The sequence below is a fragment of the Galeopterus variegatus genome, unplaced genomic scaffold, assembly GCF_000696425.1.
Source record: "Galeopterus variegatus unplaced genomic scaffold, G_variegatus-3.0.2 Scaffold8045, whole genome shotgun sequence".
NCBI classification, from domain to species: Eukaryota; Metazoa; Chordata; class Mammalia; order Dermoptera; family Cynocephalidae; genus Galeopterus; species Galeopterus variegatus.
In genome coordinates, this window is record NW_007734156.1 from 75,580 (window position 1) to 84,940 (window position 9,361).

Consider the following 9,361-nt stretch of genomic DNA (forward strand, 5'->3'; position numbering starts at 1 on the left):
TCACAGAAATTTTATGTTATATTATTTTATATAATTAGCAGTGCCTTCTAAAATTATCTTTAACTAGGCAATGGTTGTAAAATGATAGTGCAATCTGCTGATGATATGACAATTCATTCCTTGATGAAGCAGCTCTTTCAATGTTAGGGCCTCTTTCAATTAAGCCAATGTAACATTAACATGTTGGACCTTTTCTAATAAGTTTTAGCTACCGTATCATGAAATAAATCTTATGATAATATATTTAACTGGAGGTTATATAAATAGAAAGAGTTCATTTTCTCAATATCTATTGTCTTGAAGCTTCCTATATATTGGGCTTCAATTTACTAAAATGCCTCAATAAAAGCTTTGATAATGTAATATTATTTAAGATTATATAAAGCAGTGATAAATCAAGATGGTATTTTCAACACAATTAAAGTGCCATTTTTTTATAGCTAGGTCAAACTTCTTGTAATGTTTTTTACTTCATCATTTATCAATGTCAAATTGATATGACACTGTATAATCTCATTTAAAGAAAAATATGCAGTTCCAATTAATTTTATAATCTCCATTTAAAGTCTTGATTTTCAGTAAAAATTAAAACAGGGAAAGTACTTTGATCATATGGCCCTGTTAATACACAAAGACACAAAAACCAAGAGAATCAGCTCAACAATAAGGAAAAAAAAAGCTATAAGTCTATATACAGACTAATGTTGAAGGGCAGAAAGCAGACTTTTCCCTCACAAATATAAAAGATTAATGGGTTTGTGGATAGGAATGAATTTTTAGAGACTTACCTCCTAATCTCTCTCACATACAGACACACACTTATACAACTTTAAAGGCATAACCTGATTTAAACTAGAATATTACATATGGCACATTGTGACTTGAAAATGATGTTTCCAGTAGGAATGTAATATTAGCACAGAGAAAGTACATTCCAGAGGAGGAAAGAAATCATTATGTGGTAAGTTCCATCTTATCCAGATGGCAAAAGAGGTCATGTCAGTCATGAAGGACAATTCCAAACTATCACAGCTGAACGAAATTCCATTATAAATCATCTCAATATACATAGAATCAATTTACAAAGTCATCAAATCGTGACCCCATTTTGATAGTGATATATAAAGTAACTGTAGACCTAGTTTCACCACTAACTAGTTGTACAATTGTGGATCGACACTTCTTCTCTTTTAGTATTACTTTCCATCTGTAAAATACAAGGATTAGAATAGATGATCTCTAAAGGCCCCTGTAGAGTGAACATTCTCTGTTTATTTCTCTGAAAACACAGTGACTGTAACAAGAATGCTGTTCTTGCCTGTCAGTGTCAGCACTCTCGAATGTGATTATGTTGCACTTTAAATGAAGAATAAAAGAACTGCAGGTCCAGTTAAGCTAGATGCATCAATTACCTAGAAATGTGAGTGAATTCCTCACCTGTTCAGGGAAGACAAGAGTCACGCATTGATTTACTCACTCACTGATTTACTTATTATAAAGGCAATTCCTCTTGATGTTTGGGAACTTTCAAATTCAGATCTGAGTGAGCAACTAATTCTCACCATATATACACTATATGCTAAAAGTATGAATGTATAATAAAGAGCCTTTAACATTCCAGATAGTCAAAATTCAACAATAGGTAGTTGCAAAACCTTAAATGTTTTAGGTTATAAAAATAAATTGTATGCTCATGAAATAGTCTATTTCAGGGTTTCTCGGTGTCGGCACTGTTCATATATTGGACTGGATAATTATTTTGGGTAGGGGCTTTCCTCAGCATTATAGGATGTCTAGCAATATCCTTGGCCTCTAGATATTAGTATTAACCTCTCCCAAAAAGTTGTGAAAATCAAAAGTGCCTGCTAAGGGACAAATGTTTTCTAGGGAGCACAATGGTCCCTGACTAAGAGCCACTGGTTCATTGCAATCCTATGTATACATGTTATAAGAAAAGCTCTAGTAGTTCTTTAAAACATTCTCATCTTAACGCTCCAGGATGAATTGCTTAATCATTTTAAACATTTATCGTCACATTTAATGTGGAGTTCTAGCAGTATAACAGTTAAGAAACAAAGACTGTTTCAGCCTAGTTTTTTCTAAAACTTTCAATAGTGAGGCTTATATAAAAACACAAATAAGGCTCTGCTGAGGAAACTGAGTTCTACAAATACGCCTCCCTTAGCACAAAATCTCCTCGTTACTGGACAGACACCCTTATGCTCCTGTGTGCTATATGACTGAGGAGCAGCTGTTTGAATTGCGTGCCCTTCTCCATGACCTCTGCACTCAAAACATTTTATTATGCCAGCAAAAACAAACATCACCCTTTTTATTACTGGTTTTGAGCCAGCAAGTTTGTTAGCTCCTAATGAAAATGGTTTATCTCCCAAGAGTTTTGTTTTGTTTTCCCCTCTTTGTGAATCTGTGACATTCCCATTATTATCCATTTGCATATATTGAGGCTTATTTCATAAATTTAATATTTTAAAAGTGAGAGTGATTAAAGCTACTGTGTATCTATCCTCTGGGGAATTCTCCTGAAGCAAAATCATAACTGGCATTAAATCTGGAGAGAATTATGCATGTCTATAGAGAGAATGCTGTTCACTCAGAGCATGGCCACATGGTGACTTCAATCAGGTTTACTTTTCAAGTGTTAAATGGACTGAGAGACTCCAAAGGTTTTTGGACCTTCTCCAAAATTGGAGCAGTGTAGTTTCTGTTTGTAAGTTCAAGTTCTGTGGCTAAATTGGGAGTATCTTCAATAGAAAGAAAATAAGTCTAATTAAAAAAAGAAAGTGCATACAGGAAAATTAGGTTGTAATTTATTTGTAAGTTAATTAGTGAAACATTTCGCAAATCCAAAGTCATCCATGGAGTTTTTTCTTCTAGGCATAAATCCTACCAATTTTCCTTAAACTGCAGACAGTTATAGTTGTGGGAAAGAGGAGACCCAATCAAACAGGTTTATTTTCTTTGACAGCAATGATTCTTTTTCCATCATTACTTATTAATCTACTGATAAGCCTTTCAAATAATGTATTTTGCTATCAAATGCATAAAACGTCTTAAATATACTTGCCAGTCTCATTCTTACAAGAAAATTCACCAAACTATAAATAATACTAAAGCATATATTTGCCATACTTCTAAATTAAGCTTATAAAAAGTGAACTGAAATATCCCTCTGTAGATGTGACTTTTATTCTCTTCACTGTCTTATCAGTAGTGAGTTGAAATCAGAATTGACAATTTTTTTCAGTTACCATTTACATTCAATTCCAAATGTATTTTACAGCATGTTTTCTCTCTGCCTTTCAAATATACACTTAAAAGTATTATCCTAGAAATAAGGCAAAATTAATAGGTTTCTAAATCCTTTTTGTTTTAACCCAGAAAAAAAATATTCTATTTGACAATTACTTCTGTGTCCATATAATTTAAGGTATATGAAGTGGAAGTTTAATCAAATATTTAGGATAATTGGTTAATGTAGATAAATATTATAGAGAACTCAAGTTTAAATGATGAAGTTGTCTAATATATGGAGAATAATTCACTTTTTTCTACCAATATTTTTAGTAAAAGGTAGCAGTATTACAGCAGGCTACTAGCTCTTAGGTCAGACTGCTTGCATTTATCTTCCCATGTTTATTTTCTGCTCTTGACCATGGCAAATTTATTTAAGCTCTCTGTATCTCAGTTTCCCTAGCTTTCTCTTTTCTATCTTTCTCTCAAATATAGGAGTGCCATTTGAATTTAATTAGACACCGCACATATGACATTTTAAATAGATAAACATAGTAAGCAGTCAATAAGAGTTAGCCTTTATGACTATGTAGTTCCCACTTTTGCTGCAAATCATAAAACTGTTCATTCATTTTCAACCACAGTTCATAAAATAGTGAAATACATTATTTAAGAAACAATTATGGCCACGGTCCAAACCTGAGTCCTGCCTCTCTCTTTCCTCCCCAGCCAGCATGAGCTTCACCATGGGCTCCACCAGCTTCTGGGGTGGCTGGGAGTGCTGGAGCTTGGCCATGAGGATGGCTGGGGGGCTGGAGGAACTGGCAGACATCCAGGGAGAGAAGGTGACTATGCAAGACCTGAACGACTTCCTGGCATCCTATCTGGACAAAGTGAGGAGCCTGGAGACTGATAATTGGAAGGTATAGAGCAAAATACTGGAATACTTGGAAAAGGGGCCCCAGGTCATGTACTGGGGCATTACTTTAAGACCATTGAGGACCTGTGGGTTCAGATCTTTGCAAATTCTGTAGACAATGTCCGCATCATTCTGCAGAATGATGATGCCCATCTTGCTACTGATGACTTTGGAGTCAAATATGAGATGGAGCTGTCCATGTACCAGTCTGTGGAGAGTGATATCCATGGGCTCCGTGAGGTCAGTGATGACATCAATGTCACCTGGCTGCACTAGAGACAGACATCGAAGCTCTCAAGTAGGAGTTGCTCTTCATGAAAAAGAACCATGAGGAGAAAGTAAAAGGCCTACAAGCCCAAATCGCCAGCTCTGGGGTGACCATGGAGATAGATGCCCTCAAATCTTAAGACTTCAGCAAGATCATGGCAGACATCTGGGCCCAATATGACTAACTGGCTAAGGAGAACTAAGAGGAGCTGGACTAGTACTGGTCCTAGCAGACTGAGGACAGCACCACAGTGGTCACTTCACAGTCCACAGAGATTAGAGCTGCTGAGATGATGCTTATGAGCTGAGGCGTAAGGTTCAGTCCTTGGAGATTGACCTAGACTCCATGAGAAACCTGAAGGCCAGCTTGGAGAACAACCTGAAGCAGGTGGAGGCCCACTACACCCTGCAGATGGAACTGCTCAACAGGGTCCTGCTGCACCTGGAATCAGAGCTGGCACAGACCTGGGCAGCGAGGAGTACAAGGCCCTGCTGAACATCAAGGTCAAGCTGGAGGCTGAGATCCTACTGGCCCCTGCTGTAAGACCCAGAGAAATTCAGTCTCAGTGACACCTTGAACAGCAGCCACTCCATGCAAAGCATCCAAAAGACCACCACCCACAGGATAGTGGACAGTAAAGTGATGTCCGAGATCAATGATACCAAAGTTCTGAGGTATTGAGACAGCAGAAGCAGGATACCCTTTGGGGAATAGGAGGCCAATTAAAGTTCAGTGGTTATCGAACGTCAAAAAAAAAAAAAAAAGAAGAAACAATCATGTGTACTGTAAATTTTATCAAGAAATCTATATTTCTTTGTATATTTCAACACAAATTTAATATTTAATTAGTATTTTCCTCTACAAAGAGGAAAATATTCTAAAAATAAAAATGATTCTGAATTTCCTTTTGGTTGTTTATAAAACATAAAAATGAATGCTTCTTATGAGACTATATTTGAATGATAGGTAGGAGAATGTGCCACCCCAAAATATGCCATTTTGGTGTAAGAATTATTTTCAGTTGAAACAGTTCGAAAGAAGCAATAACCAAAAATAATCCATATACCCTCCTCCCAATTGCCTAAAAGCAGGACATAAATTTACAAAGGTGTCCCTCCTACCATTTCTGCCAGGAAGGATAAAGGTTGATCAGCAAAGACAACTTTAGATTTTTATCATTCTGGAGACAGTTCCAGAGGAATTAAACAAACTTTTCTAAGTAGCCTTTATCTACCTTAACGTCCCACTATTTGTGCCCTTAGAGATTCAAGATCCTTTTCTTTTGTCTTGTCATTTCTCTGCAGTTGAATTGTCCTTTGCTGAAGGTGCTATGTAAGCTGAAATTCTAAGACAGTCTTTGAGCATTACTCATTACCTGGGTATCTCCTAGGTAAATATGATATATCAAGGTTAATAAACTCTTGTTTGTTTTTCTCTTGTTAATCTGTCTTCTGTTATAGGGTCCAAGCTAAGAACTCATAAGGGTAGACAGAAGATTATCTTCCTTCCCCTACACATACATGGGTATGCTCTCTCTATCTCCCTTACAACTCTAACTGTAACATACGCTAAAAATTGTTGACTTCACTTGCATTGTTTCTACTTGCCTGGAACACTAATTTAATCCTTACATTGATCTAGTGATTTAGTCAATTTATCATATAAAACAACAGAATGCACAGGTTTTAAGGGGAAAACTAAAATTTGAAATCAAGTCCGTGAGTAAAATGATAGTCCCAAGTTTGTAGGAGCCATCTGACTTGAATGCAAGTATTTGCTCTGAAGACTTGACTTGGGGGAAGAAGATAGAGAAAAATTAATTCCACGTCTTCTTAAAAAAATAATTATCCCAAATTTTCCCATAGAGCAAAAAATAGCCTGGGGTGACTTACTGATTTTTTTCCACCTCTTTATAACTCACTATTCCAATTTCTTAATCTCTAAAATATTACTGTCTCAAATGAAGATGTGGGAGGAATGATATATTTGGAAGTAGCTGACACATGTGCTAGGGGCTGTGCAAAGAATGATATCATTAACCACAGGTTACAAAAAGAAAACCTCGGAGGAGGTAGGGAGACTAAGGCTTAAAAGATGAGGAAATTTGCCCAAAGGCATTGCAAGTTGACTTGAGATTTGAACCTGATTCTAACTTTAAAACCCATATTGTGTGAAAGAAAGTGAGCCGAGATGCCGGGTACCATTCAAGCTTTATTAAAGAAAGAAATATGCTGGGCTGTACTCAAAATGGAGGACAGCCTGGGGCTGCCCTTAAAATGGGGACAGCCACTAACTCAGGGCAGTGGGAGCTTATATTGATATGTTGGTGCCAAGAGCTGGGTGATGTAATTACAGGATGGGGATTGAGTTAGGTCATGGGGATGGAGAGTTCTGTGCATGCGGAAATGCCAAAAGTTTCAATTTCTCTGAAATCATGAGGCTGCTTGTAAAAGAGCACGGGGGAAGGGAGGGGAGGAGAGGAGGTGGATGGCGCCATTTTGTACTTCGGTTTGTCTAAAATGGTGCTGTTTATGTTGCAGATCTATTACTGTGGAACTGAGAATTTGTTCTTTTCATTAAACTAATTCAAGGATTTATTTTTTGACTGATCCAATTTTGGTTCACTTATTTAAATTAATTCATATGCATTTATTTCAGTTTCATGCATCTTAAATGGTAAACTTCAGAAAGGCATAGATTTTTTAAAACATATAATTTAATGTTATGGCCTTGTGCAATAGATTCTTATTTTAAAACAAAAATGACCAATAAAAACAATTGTATTTATTCTTTGTAATTCACAACCACATTTTTTCATTATTAACCAGCAGTGTAACAGATATATTGATTTCTGAGTTCAATTCTGATATCCTGAATAAAAATTAACATGTACTAAATATTTTTACACTATTTGCAGTTACTTCATGTCATTAAATTTAACTTCAAAAATACTAACATATAAGGGTATTAAATATCTTTGACTGTGATAGTTTACAATATTTAATGCAAAAAAGGAGATTATGAATTGTTGCTTTGCTTAGTGCAATCCTTCAGAAATATCGAAGATGCTCAAAAGATGAAATAAGTGTTACTTTTAAGAAAGATAAGCTAAAATATTATCAATGAAACAAATTCACAGTAAAAACAGCTTACAGTGGGAGGCTGAGGATTAAAATTGCTCTCATTATAAAAGATTTGCAGTAGGAAGTTGGGTTATTTCTGAGCTCAGCGCAATAGAGATGCAGCCTGACATGAACCTATAAGCAGTAGCAAAAATGACTTCGGATAAGGTTTAACTTTGCAGTAATTTGCAACTACAAGATCAATATTTCAAGGAAGGCATTGAATTCTATTTAACCTACTTCTGGATTCTAAAAATATCCTAAATATATGGGAGTAAGAAAATATAGGATACCATTATATATGAATTTACAACTATTTTTCTCATTACAGGTCTTTTAAAAATAATCGTTTTATATTGTTGTCTCATAAAATTACCATTTTTTCTCCTAAATTTAAGGTAATTCTCCATATTTCTGGCTCATCCCTTTAGTGGGTGATAGAGTTTGGATGTGTTTTTCCCCCAAAACTCATGGAAATCTAATCCCCAATGTGGCAGTGCTGGGAGCTATTGGAGTCATGGGGGAAGATCTCTCATGAATGCATTATTCTGTCCCTGGGGTTGGGGTGGGGGCAGTGAGGGTAGTGACTGGGTTCTCTATTAATTCCAGCCAGGGCTGGTTGTTTACAGGACCCTGGCACCTCCATCTCTCTCTCTTTTTTCCTCTCACCATGTGATCTGCTTGGACCTGCCAGCTGCCTGCTGCTTTCCACCATGAGTAGAAGCAGCCTGAGGCCTGCACTAGATGCAGCTGTCCCATAATCATAAACCAAATAAACCTCTGTTCTTTATAAATTACCCAATCTCAGGTATTCTGTTATAGCAACACAAAACATACTAATACAGTGGGTGTCAAACAAATACAAGACGGCAGCCATAAAGTAATAGCCTACATTACAAGTTCAGTACATATTTGCTGAATAAATGTACAAATTGGTCCTATAACTTTAAGACAATAGTTTTAAATGGAGCTGGTATTATTTTCAAGTTAAAATTTGAGGTACAAGTTTGTGAATAATTTGCTTGTGTTACTTAAAATACTTATTTCTATAACATCAATCTTGCTTGCTTTTTTCACATGTATTCTTTTTTAAATAGAATTAAGAATTACGTTAGAGTTAATAAGCTAGAAATGATGTAACACCTTGTGTATGCTCATGAGAAAAGGAGCCATCTTTTTATTTTGTAACTTCTTTTTCTTCTATCTGGCTGCTAACATGGCCTAGCACCTACTCAAACTTGGAAGAAAGTTTAGCAATATTAATTTAGGAGAATTAGAGGGGGGAAATAATTCTTATGCAAAACCATCTTTGTCCTTCCCCAAATTATTTTATTATTTTACATACATAATTTTAAAAATTTCATATAGATTTGTTTCCTTACTTAACATCAATAGGACTCATGATCTTTTAAAAAACAAATTTTATATATATTTTAGCTTAATTGAGGTATGATTGACAAAAAAAAAATTGTTATTATTTAAGGTGTACTGCACAGTGTTTTCACAGAAACATAACTTATGCTATGATTCCCCAAATCAAACTAATTACCATCTACATCACCTGATATGGTACCATTTTTGTATATGTATGGTGAGAACATTTGAAATCTACTCCTTTGGCAATTTTAAAGTACATGGAATATATGTAATGCTTCACAAATTTGCATGTCATCTTTGCACAGGGGCCATGCTGTATTTCTCTGTATTATTCCAATTTTAGTATATTTACTGTTGAAGAAAGCACATGGTCTCATATTTTGTGAGGAGAAATCAACTACGTTTGGAAAATTTGATGGTTTT

General features: G+C 35.6%; 1 pseudogene; it reads left to right on the forward strand.

The window, feature by feature from the left end:
* The first annotated feature begins 3,998 nt into the window (after positions 1-3,998).
* On the forward strand, positions 3,999-5,120 carry LOC103608136 (annotated as a pseudogene).
* The last annotated feature ends 4,241 nt before the right edge of the window (positions 5,121-9,361 follow it).